Here is a 15573-nt window from a genome sequence, read left to right on the forward strand (position 1 = left end):
TATGAAAAACTTACCAGAATTAAAATGAAATCTATATTAAACGCATATGTCTTTGGTCATTGTAGATCGGCGTGAAATTAGGGACAACGAAATTAGGGGCAACGCAGGGGAGGATAAAGAACCGCAAAACAGGTAACAGTGTTTAGAACGTTATTCATATCTCATAAAATATTCAAATACCAAAATGTATATCCTTATTTCGTATATATTTAAATAAACAAACAAAGTTTTATCAACGTTTTCAAAATTCGTTATTCTGAAAATGTTTCTACACGGTAGATTTAACGACAGTTTTGTTTCACCCCGCTGGAACAGCCTTTAAAGAACGTTTCTATTGGAAATTCTGAGGTAAAAACCAAACATAAAGTCCAACTACGCATTTGAACTCAAACCGTGCATTATTCTACAACAATGCACTCAGAATCTATTTCCTAAACAAAAATACAGTCCGACCTGTCTCACGGTCCGTCCTGTCCGTAAATTAGTTTTCAGTACGCATGCGCTATAAATCAGTATGGCGGAAAAAAGTCCTGGGTAAAATTTTCTCAAAATTTGAAGAAATTGCAGTAAGTACCTTGTGAATTTTGAAACCAATAAGTAAATTATTTCGTACTTAGATGAAATGATAACATAATAAACAAAAATAAGTAACTCGGCCAGGTAAATTACCAAAGTTTTTTCAATTGAAAACGAAACTAGGAAGTAAAATATATTTTGGGGTATTTCCGCGTTTTAAAATGCAACAAGCATTAATCAGTCTATTGTAAAGCTCTTCTTCAAATGAATTCCTTATATTAATTGATGATTGTAAAACGCCAGTCCTATTGTGTGTGGGTAGGATTATCAAAACGCGTGTGTACCGAAAACGAAAGTAGAAATGGCAATCACCCCTATCCTCGAGTGACCAGTTTCGACGCCCTTAAGGATTGTTTTGGATGCGTCTATAATCAAAGCACAGAAGGCGCTGAATTTGTTTGGGTCTCAGAATGTCAGAAAGGTGAAGGTTGTGAGATTATAAAACAATTTGTTTCTGTATAGTGCCACCAATGTTTTCACGCGTTTTAATTGTAGTAGATTGGCTATAAGACTAATTGCAACACTGATATTCAATCAAATGTTTATTTGACTTAAACAATTTGAAAAAAAGAGTTGCCGTAATTGGGATTTGAACTCCAGACCTCTCGCTTCCTAAGCGAGCGCGCAAACCCCTAGGCCACGGTGAATTTATATATTAATGGCCTGAAGAAAACCATATTATTCTATTTAGGGTTTGTAACGACGCTAACTGTTGTTTAACACTTGTGTAAATAATCATGGCGCTTACTATAAGCATGTATATTTATAAAGAATAAAACAATAATAGAAATCTTCGACCATTCGGGAATTATTTTGCTTGAAAATTAATCTGCCTGTCATGTGACCATATTTACGCAGTGATCTCCCCTACATTTTTCGGCCTAAGTGTTACATATAAAGGGAAGTAACCGCTTCAAAAAGCGGACTACTTTCGGCACCTGCAATTAACAGCATTAGAGTCTGAAATTTCGCTACCATTATTTGTTTGGTCTGACGACCCAAACAAATAAAAACCATGTGATTGTATTGTATAAAATGTTGTAAGTTGTTTAAACTTTTTAAAGATTTTTTCTTGCAATTTTATAAAATATAAACAATATCAATGATTTATGAAAAGATTTTTATAAATAAAATCGCTTTTGATTAATTTACCGAAATCGGCCTGTAATTTGCTTATCTATATACTTTAAACAAAATGTGTGCACCCTTGATTATAATTAAACAATAGCAATGATATGTAATCAGATTATTGTCAATAAAATCACTTTTTATTAACTAAACAAGATATTTAATATCGGCGAGTTACTGCCATACTGTCGGAATCGCGAAGGATTACCGGAATCGACGTATAATTTAGTCTATTGTACTTTTTAACGTTTTTGTTGCATTGTTAATATTCATCTTATAGAATATAAATATTATGAAAGATATTTAAAATTTTCTTTCTTTCTTTTATTTTGTAAATTTCAATTCGCCTTTGGTTAATAAAGCAAGAGATGGAAGATCGGCGAGTTACATATACTGTCATACAGCCGAAATAGGCGAATGATTACCGGAATCGGCCTGTATTATTGTAATTTATGGACTTTGCAAGAAAAAATGCAAACAATATAATAGATATCTAAAAAGATTTCTGTAAATGAAGAATCCTTATTAAATAATAAGCTAGAGATCTAAGGTCGGCGAATTACTGCCATATCGCATAATTATATGCAGTGCCAGGGCTATCGGACAATTACCGGAATCGGTCTGTTTTTTCCCCACCAATATTTCAACGTTTAAAAAATAACCTTGAATTATTTTATTAAATACAAACAATATAAACGATTTTATAATGTTTATTGAAATCGGTATCAAATAAGAAGCAAAAGATTTATGAAAAATCGCTGTCATATAATAATAAAAAGATTAATATTGAAAGATCGGCAAAAAAAAACGGGAAACCTGTCGGAATAGGCGATGGATTACCGGAATCGACCTGTAATTTGGTTTTTTTGTGAACTTTTTAAATATTTCTTTTGCATGTTTTTATAAGATATAACATTTTCAACGATAATCATTTTTGTAAGTAAATTTGCTTTTGATTAATAAAACAAGAGACCTAAGATCGGCGAATTACTGTTCTATTCTGCCGATATAGGGGATGGATGGGCGGGATCAGCCTGTAATATAGTTATTTTTATGTTATTTTATTGAATGAAAATAATATCATTGATATAAAAAGATTTTTTGAGAAATAAAGGTCACTTCTTATTATAAACTGGATGTCTAAGATAGACTAATTACTATCACAGTGCCTGAATTAACAGGGAAATACCGGACTTAGTCTGTTATTTTGTTATATTTCAGCGTTTTAAAAATATCTTGCCATATTTTATTAAATACAAACAATTCAAATGATATTTAATAATATTTATTGCAATTGCTATTACATAATAAACAAAGTGATCTATGATTTCTTCCAAAATACCGAATCGACGAGCGATTACCGGAATCGGCTTCACTTCGTCTAGGATTACTGGAATCGGTTCTAATTTTGTTATGAATGTGAACTTAATATAATTATTATCATTTATTTTTGCATGTATTTACAAACATAATCATTGATCTATTATGGAATAATGCAATATCGTCTTTACATTATATTTTTTCAGGACATTGCTTACAGAGGATTGTTTGAAATGACGTATAACAATAGGTCAGTTTAGTCTTTCTTTATGTTTGCATAACTCAATTCTTGATTTCATAAAGTAGTCGATTTATAATTACATGCAATAATTTTTATTTGAATCTTTATTTAAACAATACAAACCTCATAAAATATTCACATGAAATCAATGTTTTACCAGGCAGTTAAATCGTACTTACTTGACAGTTCAAGGTCATTTTGGAGTATCAAATCAATTGTCGTCATTTGCGTTATTGGTGCACCATAAAACATATTACAAAGATTGCGAATAAGTCAATCGTTGAAACATAGATTATTTAGTCTTAAATAGTAAACAAATCATATATACCCGTAACGTATAAAACAGTGAGATATGGATGTTAGCTATATACGCACAGATGATACTGTCACTTTATTGGAAGTAAACGAGCTGTATATTGGGAGCTGTGTATTGGGAAGTGTGATATACTACAAAACAGTGGGGTGCCAATATACGGTATGCTGATATATTTCATAGTGGGAGGGTCTGTCTGTTAGAGAAAGCGTGTTGTTAAGCAAGCTGTAGCTGGAATCGGGGACTGATTACCGGAATCGGCCTGTAATTTTGTTATTCATGAACTTTTAAACTTTTATAAAATATAAACAATTAATGACATGTAATAAGATTTTTTTATAAAAAACACATTTGATTCATTAAACAAGAGATTTAATTATGATCAGCAAGTTACTGTCATCTGGGACATACGATATATCGTATGTCCCAGCTGTCATACTGCTGGAATCGGGGAATTATTACCAGAATCGGCCAGTAATTTTATTCATGAACTTTTTAAGAATTGACATGTACAAAGATTTTTATAAACAAAATCACGCTTTATTAATTAAACTAGATCAGCAAGTTACTGTCATACTGTCGGAAGGATTGTTATTCGGGTAGTTTGGCAGTAGCTCGCCGATATTAGATCTCTTGTTAAATTAATCAAAAGCGATTTTATTTACATTTTTTTACATTTCATTGATATTGTATCAAGATGCAAGAACCCTTTTTTTAATCTTCATTAATAACCAAATTATACGCCGATTTCGGTAATCCTTTGCCGATTCCGACAGTATGGCAGTAGCTTGCCGATATTAAATATCTTGTTTAATTAATCATTTATCAATGAGATTTTATTTACAAAAATCTGATTACATATCATTGATATTGTTTATATTTAATCAAAGATGATAAAATATATACATCACATTAAAAAACTATTGTGTGTTTATTTGGGATGTTCGCGGAAAATGTCATTATTAATTCAGTGTCATAAGCCAGAGACATAGATAACTACATGTATATATCATAGTCCTTTACTTAAAGGATCTTCTTCCATTTTTTATTAATAATTAAATGGGTCAAACGGTTAGAAATTATGCTAAACTTTAAAAAGAATCTTAAGATCTATACAGGGTGTCTATATTGTTGTTTTGTTTTTACATTGACTAAATCTAAAAGTTCAATATATCCTATGACTTAATTCATCTACAGCTTGCTGAACAACAGGCATTCTCTAACAGATAGTCTCTGACCCACTATGAAATATATCAGCATACCGTATATTGGCACCCCACTGTTTTGTAGTATATCACACTTCCCAATACACAGCTCCCAATATACAGCTCGTTTACTTCCAATAAAGTGACAGTATCATCTGTGCGTATATAGTTAACATCCATATCTCACTGTTTTATACGTTACGGGTATATATGATTTGTTTACTATTTAAGACTAAATAATCTATGTTTCAACGATTGACTTATTCGCAATCTTTGTAATATGTTTTATGGTGCACCAATAACGCAAATGACGACAATTGATTTGATACTCCAGAAAACCATGAACTGTCAAGTAAGTACGATTTAACTGCCTGGTAAAACATTGATTTCATGTGAATATTGTATGAGGTTTGTATTGTTTAAATAAAGATTCAAATAAAAATTATTGCATGTAATTATAAATCGACTACTTTATGAAATCAAGAATTGAGTTATGCAAACATAAAGAAAGACTAAACTGACCTATTGTTATCCGTCATTTCAAACAATCCTCTGTAAGCAATGTCCTGAAAAAATATAATGTAAAGACGATATTGCATTATTCCATAAAAGATCAATGATAATGTTTGTAAATACATGCAAAAATAAATGATAATAATAATATTGAGTTCACATTCATAACAAAATTAGAACCGATTCCAGTAATCCTAGACGAAGTGAAGCCGATTCCGGTAATCGCTCGTCGATTCGGTAGTATGGAAGAAATCATAGATCACCTTGTTAATTATGTAATAGCAATTGCAATTAATATTATCAAATATCATTTGAATTGTTTGTATTTAATAAAATATGGCAAGATATTTTTAAAACGCTGAAATATAACAAAATAACAGACTAATTCCTGTATTTACCTGTTAATTCAGGCACTGTGATAGTAATTAGTCTATCTTAGATATCTAGTTTATAGTAAAAAAGTGATCTTTATTTCTCAAAAAAATCTTCGTATATCAATGATATTATTTTCATTCAATAAAATAACATAAAAATAACTATATTACAGGCTGATTCTGCCCATCCATCCCCTATATCGGCAGAATGACAGTAATTCGCCGATCTTAGGTCTCTTGTTTTATTAATCAAAAGCTAATTTATTTACAAAAATGAATATCGTTGAAAATGTTTATATCTTATATAAAACATGCAAAAGAAATATTCAAAAAGTTCACAAATAACCAAATTACAGGTCGATTCCGGTAATCCATCGCCTATTCCGACAGGTTTCCCGTTTTTGCAGATCTTCAATATTAATCTTTTTATTATTTATAACAGCAATTTTTCATAAATCTTTTGCTTCTTTTCAATAAACATTATAAAAATCTTTTAAATTGTTTGTATTTAATAAAATAAGTCAAGGTTATTTTCCAAACGTTGAAATATTGGTGGGGAAAAACAGACCGATTATGGTAATTGTCCGATAGCCCTGGCACTGCATACAATTATGCGATATGGCAGTAATTCGCCGACCTTAGATCTCTAGTTTATTATTTAATAAGGATTCTTCATTTACAGAAATCTTTTTAGATATCTGTTATATTGTTTGCATTTTTTTACTTGCAAAGTCCATAAATTACAATAATACAGGCCGATTCCGGTAATCATTCGCCTATTTCGGCTGTATGACAGTATATGTAACTCGCCGATCTTCGATCTCTTGCTTTATTAACCAAAGGCGAATTGAAATTTACAAAATAAAAGAAAGAAAGAAACTTTTAAATATCTTTCAAAATATTTATATTTTATAAGATGAATATTAACAATGCAACAAAAACGTTAAAAAGTACAATAGACTAAATTATACGTCGATTCCGGTAATCCTTCGCCGATTCCGACAGTATGGCAGTAACTCGCCGATATTAAATATCTTGTTTAATTAATAAAAAGTGATTTTATTGACAATAATCTGATTACATATCATTGCTATTGTTTATTTATAATCAAGGGTGCAAACATTTTGTTTAAAGTATATAGATAAGCAAATTACAGGCCGATTTCGGTAATCCTTTGCCGATTCCGGCAGTTTGCCCGTTTTCGCTGATCATAAATATTTGTTTATTATTATCATTATTTAAAAGCGATTTTTTTCACAATCTCTAGGAAGATTAATGATAATATTAGGTTTTATAAAAACATGCAAAAGGAACATTAAAAGTTGCATTAACAACGAAATAACAGGCCGATTCCGGTCACGGGCAGTTTGGCAGTAGCTCGCCGATATTAGATCTCTTGATAAATTAATCAAAAGCGATTTTATTTATAAAAATCTTTTCATAAATCATTGATATTGTTTATATCTTATAAAATTGCAAGAAAAAACTTAAAAATGTTAATTATTACAAAGTTACAGGTCAATTCCGGTAATTCACCGCCGATTCCGGTCGATTCCGGTAATTCGGCCGATTCCGGTAAGTCGTGTAACCCTTAGTGAAATCATACAAAAATCTCTTGAATAAAGCATAACGTGCTAAATCTTACCTTTGGGTGTCTTACTTACTACATATTGTTACTTAACCAACGAGAGGAATCCCCTTTTGCTATAGCGTAGTACAGTAATGACGTAAGTGGCCGCTTATATCAATAATGAGGCAAAATATAAATGGCGTCGAAGTAGGGCAGCGTAAAAATGGGTCACTCGACGATACGTTCGGCGGCTTGAAACACAGGGGACCCTAACAGTGTTTGGATGGTATATACTTCTTGATGGTGACCTTAAAAAGAGATTTTAGTCATAACCTTATAATATGTATATAAATATAGACAAGGGGCATTACTCACTAAATAGAGAATTTTCGACCACCCACAAAGTCATGCGAGATTTCCGTCTTAGATTAAATAAAAAAATTCCACAAACTATACTGTGTTGCATAGCTTATTCAATCAACAATTGATAAACACTAACTCTATTCTGATTCCCTTAACCCACTTTAAGAAATTTATTCCAAACTGTTAACTTCTGTCACAAAATTGCTTAGTCGTACGAGATGTCGCAACACCAAATTCTACAGGTAAAACATAAATTTTAAAAGGGGGAGGTACAAATAAACGCATGCGAACAATAACACAACATAGTTTCTATTACCTACCTGCACAAATAGTTGTGAAGCGCTCTTAACATTTGTCTGTTTCGAAGGATTCTTCAAATCAGTGCAGAAATATGCTTTGGCGAAGACATTTTGGAAGCTCTGGTCAATTGATAAAGTTGGTGTATCAAGACCTTTCATTGGTTCTCGCTCAAGGCAATATGGAATGAAAGGTTTTGATACACCGGCTTTATCACGTGACCAGAGTTTTCAAAATGCCTTCTCCGAAGCAGATTAATTTTATGCTTGCAATTTCAGATAAAGATATGATAATGTTTTGTTGTCTACATTTTATTTTTTAGGGTATAATTTTGTTGAAATTTCGTCCATCGTATTATTAATAATAATTTATACGATTTATAAAATATATAATAATATATATATTTATAATACTGCACGTTTGTAACGTCGCTTTTCATTGGATAATCATGACGTTTATATAGTTTTATATACACGGATGTTGTCGATTCATGAAGAAATCTTACTTTTTTCTCTAAAAAATTATGTTTGCTGTATTATAAATTCGTTATAAAGATTGTTGACAGGTTATATGGCCATATATAAACGGCTGTTTGCAATAACCCTTGCCTAGCGGCTAGGGTTATATTTACAAACAGCCGTTTATATAGGGCCATATAACCTGTCAACAATCTTTATAACCAATTATATATAGCTTTAACCCATTACTTCATATACACGCCTTTTAACGCCTTTTTCACCCCCCCCCCCTTTTTGTTGTCTCAAATGATGAAAAAATGCCTTATTTAGGCCCCAAACACTTGTTTTTGTTTGAGAAACGTTGTTAAAAAAAGTGACCTCTTTTTCGGCGCGGCCCCCCAACCAAAAAATACATCAGGGGGTTGCCAGAAGGGGGATGTGCCCCCTTCTGTTTGGGGGGTTTGAAGGGGGGCGGAGTCCCCCTCATCGCCAAGAAAATTTTGGACTTGTGAGAGGCTGTAAATGACCCCAGATTGATCATAAGGTAACGTGTAACCAACGCTGAAAAGCATTTGACTCTATCTCAATCCATTGAGAAGTTGCAGCACTTTGAAATCAATTTTGATGGAAAAAATCAACGCAAAATAGTGATTTTTGGCAATTTTGAGATGTCCCCTCGTTGCCATGATAACAGAAAATTTAAGTCTGAGCATGTTGTTGCAAGGGCAATGGTCCAGTCAACATTTGTGCCAAGTTTGATTAGTGTTGAATTAGTTTTTATAGTATTATAGCAATTTGAACTTGTAACGGGAGACTTTTCAATGAAAACAGCCATTTTTCACAAAATGCTCATGAAGCAATGGGTTAATGGAGTATTCATACTTTATTTGGGTATATTTTGTTTCAAAACACGATATGAAAATTTATATTTGGGTATGTTCGATCAATTTTAGTGAACATGTATATATATATTATAATTCATCATTTAAAATAGCACTGTTTTAGCTCACCTGTCACAAAGTGACAGGGTGAGCTTTTGTGATCACTTTTCGTCAGGCGTCCGTAAACTTTTACTTTAAATGACATCTCCTCATAAACCACTAAGCCATTGTTATCCAAACTTCACATGAATGTTCCTTTGGTGGTCACCTTTGAAAATTGTTCAAAGAATTTAATTCCATGCAGAACTCTAGTTGCCATGGCAACCAAAAGAAAAAACTTTAAATATCTTCTTCTAAAAAATCCAAAGAGCTAGAGCTTAGATATTTGGCATGAAACATCTTCTAGTGAGTGTCTACCAAGTTTGTTCAAATATAAGCCCTGGGGTCAAAATTGGCCCCGCCCCAGGGGGTCATTGATTTTCCCTATATGCATACAGTAAAACCTTAAAAAATCTTTAAAAGAACCCAAAGACCTATAGCTAAGATATTTAGCATGAAACATCCTCTAATGGGTGTCTACCAAGTTTGTTCAAATAAAAGCCCTGGGGGTCAAAATTGGCCCCGCCACAGGGGGTCATTGATTTTCCCTATATGCATATAGTAAAAACTTAAAAAATCTTCTTTAAAGAACCCAAAGAGCTAGAGCTAAGATATTTAGCATGAAACATGTTCTAATGGATGACTACCAAGTTTGTTCAAATAAGAGCCCTGGGGTCAAATTTGGCCCGGCCCCAGGGGGTCATTGATTTTCCTTATATGTGTATAGCAAAAACCTTAAAAATCTTCTTTTAAAGAACCCAAAGAGCTAGAGCTAAGATATTTAGCATGAAACATGTTCTAATGGATGTCTACCAAGTTTGTTCAAATAAGAGCCCTTGGGTCAAAATTGGCACTGCCCCGGGGGTCATTGATTTTTCTTATATGTGTATAACAAAAACTTAAAAAATCTTCTTTGAAAAAAACAAATCAAGCTAGAGTTTAGATACTAAGCTTGAAACATCTTCTTGTGAGTGTCTACCAAGTTTGTTTCAAAAAAATGCCCTGGGGTCAAAATTGGCCCCGCCCCGGGGGTCATTGATTTTCCTTATATGTGTATAGCAAAAACTTAAAAATCTTCTTTGAAAAAACCTGAATAGCTAGAGTTTAGATATTAAGCATGAAACATTTTCTAGTAAGTGTCTACAAAGATTGTTCAAATAAAAGCCCTTATGTGTCATTGTTTTTAACTATATGTGTAAAGAAAAAACTTGACCAGCTAGACCTTAGATGTTTAGCATGAAACATCTTCTAATGAGTGTCTACCAAGTTTGTTCAAATAAAAGCCCTGGGGTTTAAACTGGCCCCGCTCCGGGGGCCTATATACAGGTGAACAACTTCAGGGCCATCATGGCCCTCTTGTTTAGTATAAAACATTTATCTTACGTATAATATGGCAATATTTTGGTAAATTTTGGCAATATTTGGGTATATTTTTGCAATATTTTGTGTGTATTTGCGTATATTTGGGTATTTCATGCTGCCTCACGGAAGCTTGACATTCTATCAATAATTGAAAAATATGAGTAAATAATTAGACAATAAAGGTAAATATACCACTCTATACAATAAATAAGCACATGTAATGTGACGCCATTTGACAACTCAACTCAAATATTATTCAATTATCCACAAACACAATGTATGCATTGATAATCAATTTCAACAAACTAAAAAAATGGTATACACAATACAAAATTATACTGAAAACCTTAGGCTAAATGCCGTTTTCCGATACTTTCTGTACATACCTCTGGGGAATTTACCTAATGGAGTTTTAAATAGCGAATTCTATGTTTTTGGCCTTTTTTAAATTGAAGGGAAATAAAACAATTATTTCTTAATTTGTAAGAAAATAATTAAATATCATTATATGAATAATTCCATAAAAAAATAAAGTAAATACACAAGTTCATGCAGAAAATATCTCTATTTATTATGGAAGATGCCACTACTGTACGACTGATTTAATTTTATTGATTTTCATTATAAACATTTTATTTTTTTAAAAAAATTTGCAATAGATATTGAAAGAATACTGATAATTTAAAACACGTCAATTTTTTCACCTTGAACGGTAAAACAATGATAGAAAAATAGAAATATCATGAAATTGTATTAAGAACTCACGTTGGTGTTATTCCTATTTAAGAGCTTAATCTAAAATGTACCGGAAATTGATGTTTAGCTAGGTTTTCAAAAAGGTCAATAATAACAACCCCAGAAATTTTAGATCAAAGCATTACATAATAATATATTGCCAATGTCAGCAAAATATTATGACTCAGGGACCCCGTTATTTTGATGGGCGAGGGGGATGGTGGCCAATTGTGTGTGAAAAGCAAATGTAGGGGGGTTTCACAGGACTATTGAAAACACTTTGAAATAAGGTTTTATAAACAAAAAGACACTCGACACTCTTATAGATGTAAATGATTTAAATGATTTTTCCCCTTTGAACCTTCCCCCCCCCCACAAATGATACAAAAATAAATTGGTACAAACATTTGCTTATGTAGAAAAGTCTTGCAGTAATAAGTGAAATGCCAAGTGGTTAAACACAGATTTTTATTTTACTCAGATCTTCTGTCAAACGGAAAAAAAACAACAAAATTTCCTGCAATGATAATGACAAAATTATTTTCTGCTGATGATTGTCGACATGCCTCTTTGATGAGATAAAAGGTCTGCCAGGTCTTTTGAACTTTGTCAAAATAAATTGATTAAATGTCTTCGTGTGATTTTAATTTCAGCAAGTCTACTGTATATCATTGATTGTTTTTTTCACCTGAGCACAAAATGTTCAAGGTGAGCTTTTGTTTTCACAATTTGTCTGGTGTCTATCGTCCATCCGTGCGTCATTTAGATGGTTACAAAACTCTTAACTCTTTATATAAAATTTTAACAAAATTGTTACTTTGTTTGTTTAGATATTGGTAGTTTATCAGTATGGCACATCAACTTCAGTTAGAGAAGAAAAACTACAGACAGTGGGTAAAGGCTGGTTTAGGACTTGGGTATTTAAAGGAGGGACTGGTACCATTCTGTAATGACATAGCTGACCAACAACATAAGGATATCTTACAGAACATTCGGTCTACAAAATCACTACCATCAAATGCGACGTGTGGCAGCTGTCAAGTTGATACTCTCAAGCCAGACCATAAGCCAGCAGGGAATGCTGGAAACAAAGTTTGTCCTCTTGGGCAAGTAAGATGCAGCTGTTGCTTTACTAAGGGCAAAACTGCTTGTCCGAACAAAATATGTGGCGCCATCTATGACTATATTGTGCAACATCATGCATCTTCACCACCTTGCTCCTAACTGGAAAAACAGCGATGCTCAACAGTGGTCGACAGACCCTTGGAGCATTTGTCAGTGTTTTATAAATGCTCCAGGGTACGACAGAAGAAATCTGCTAGTGAAACTGATTGCACTGGGTTATTACACCTATTGATAAATAACCAGTATTTTCATAGCCACATTGCATGCAATGTCACAGGAACAAACAATCTGTTTTCAATGGTAAATCATTATTAAAAGTTCTTTTAATGATCTTTTATCAGCTCTATGGTAATGTAAATGCTGTATATACAGCATCAAAGTAAAAGAGAAAATGAAAATTTAACTATGAAGGCTATAAAGTAATTCACTACTTTAATGATACACAACAAATGTAAACAAAAAAAATCACCAATCGTTTTTATTACAAAATTTGATGTTAACAGTGTTCGAAATTAGCAGTAGTCCTATAGCCCCTGACTACTAAGTTTCTCCTCGGGCTACCAACTTTTCACAGTAACAAGCCCAACCAGGCTACTGTATTTTCAGAGGCAATATAAACAACTGTTTTGAACAAATGAATCATGCTAGTGAAATGTCTTTTGGGTTAGTGAATATTCCAATCTGGTAGTCCGACCAGCCTAGTTGATTCAAATCCTAATTTCTTACACTGTGTTAATATTTACTGTAGATAGATAGATAGATTTATTTCGGCATATTAAGGTAAACATGAAACAAGTGTAGATTTGTATATAGAACTATTTGTATACAGGCTATTTTCTCCCTTTCCCATTTGTCTATACATAGACCCCATTCCCAATCCAAATTTTGTTCTTTTTTCCCAATCCAAAAAAAAAAGAAATTCCCAATCCCGAGGTTGGTGATTTGAAAATAGGTACCACTTTTTATATGCCCGAAAGAATTTCGGGCATATTATGTTATACCCCCTGGCGTCCGTCCGTCCGTCCGTTAGCAATTTGGTTTCCGGAGCATAACTTAAGTTCCATTTGGCCCACAACATTCAAACTTCATAGGATGATTGTCCATTCTGGGTAGAAGACCCCTATTGATTTTGGGGTCACAAGGTCAAAGGTCAAGGTCACGATGACCTTAAAACTGAAAACAGTTTCCGGAGCATAACTTAAGTTCCATTTGGCCCACAACATTCAAACTTCATAGGATGATTGTCCATATTGGGTAGAAGACCCCTATTGATTTTGGGGTCACAAGGTCAAAGGTCAAGGTCATTATTACTTTTAAACTGAAAACAGTTTCCGGAGCATAACTTAAGTTCCATGTGGCCCACAGTATTCAAACTTCATAGGATGATTGTCCACATTAGGTAAAAGACCCCTATTGATTTTGGGGTCACAAAGTCAAGGTCATTATTACTTTAAAAATGAAAACAGTTTCTGGAGTATAACTTAGGTCCATGTGGCCCACAGTATTCAAATTTCACAGGATGATTGTCCATATTGGGTAGAAGACCCCTATTGATTTTAAGGTCACAAGGTCAAAGGTCACTATTACCTTAAAACTGTAAACAGTTTCCTAGGGTATAACTTAAGATCTATTTGCCCCACAATATTCATACTTCATAGGATGATTGTCCATACTGGGTAGAAGACCCCTATTGATTTTGGGGTCACAATGTCAAAGGTCAAGGTCACTATGACTTTAAAACTGAAAACAGTTTCAAGAACATAACTTAATTTCTATTTGGCCCATAGTGTTGAAACTTCATAGGATGATTGTCCATATTGGGTAGAACACCCCTATTCAAATTTCAAGGTAGCTATTATCTCAAAACTAAAAACAGTTTCCAGGGCATAACTTAAGTTCCATTTGGCCCACAATATTCAAACTTTATAGGAGGATTGCTATTTGAAGGAGGTAATACTTTATTGAATTTTTATGTAATGTCTTACAAATGCTTCATCCTTAGTAAAGAAAAAAAACACTTTCGGGCATATTATGCTCCGCCTAGCGGTGCTCTTGTTTGTATTTGGTGTGGAGGTTCTGTATGTTTTGGACATCTTTTAAGTTCTGATCAGTTTCAATAAGATTTATTTAGCTTTGTTCAAAGAATTTTAACATCTTGAATGCTGGCATATTTTTCCTAAATGATAAATTTCACAATTAAATTTTTGTCCCAAATTAAAAGAAAATTAAAGACACAATTATTCCAAATTTGCCATGTGGCATTTTCCCAAAAATCCTGGTATAATTCATAATAGCATCTTATAAAACATTGTAATAAGTATGAAAACAATTTTCAACAAAACAATTAGTATTGCTTAACACTGTATATTTATTAAAACAATATTGAACTTGTGTTTTCTATTTGATAGGTGCGTCAGTATAGGAATGATATTTTTCACTCAAGCAATATGGAATTAAAAGAAAGTGAGGCAAATTCTTATATTGACGATATGATAGGAGTTTTACAAGATGGTAAGGAGCTATTTCAACAATCAGATGCCCAGATAGCCGTGAAGAAACTTGAAGATGTAAGTTAAATACTGAAATATGTCAGTTTGAAATCTAAATGAAGTGAACATATAATAATTTAAGATAACAAGCCTCTTAATTTAGGACAAAGTTTAGGTAACAAAGTTTGAACTGGTAAATTATAGTCAAATTCAAAAGATAATTTCCTTAAGTTAATTGATAAGGTCACATAAAAGTACATATGTACCTTTCAACTGTTAAAATATAAAGAAAAGATATCTAATTGATTAATACAGAGTAACTTACAAAATCTGGAACTTATAAAATTGGAAAAACTTATAAAATACGAACAATTTTCAGGGTTCGGAAATTCTATATAATTCATACCTTTGAATTTTAGGACTTCTAAATTCTGAATTACAAAACAATTTGTATTAAAGTTTTGATAATATCAATTAAATATTTACTTCTAATATCCTGAAATTGAAAAAGGGTGTGAACATGG

General features: G+C 32.5%; 1 long non-coding RNA gene across 1 annotated transcript; it reads left to right on the top strand.

Moving 5' to 3' along the window:
- Positions 1-484: 484 nt before the first annotated feature.
- LOC132751480 (uncharacterized) lies at positions 485-15133 on the top strand. The gene is made up of 3 exons (XR_009628680.1): positions 485-566; positions 12266-12860; positions 14969-15133. It is a non-coding gene; the product is annotated as an uncharacterized LOC132751480 (long non-coding RNA).
- Positions 15134-15573: the final 440 nt, after the last annotated feature.

This window comes from Ruditapes philippinarum, unplaced genomic scaffold (assembly GCF_026571515.1).
Source record: "Ruditapes philippinarum isolate M1 unplaced genomic scaffold, ASM2657151v2 ctg23381_1_1_1_1, whole genome shotgun sequence".
Classification (NCBI taxonomy): domain Eukaryota; kingdom Metazoa; phylum Mollusca; class Bivalvia; order Venerida; family Veneridae; genus Ruditapes; species Ruditapes philippinarum.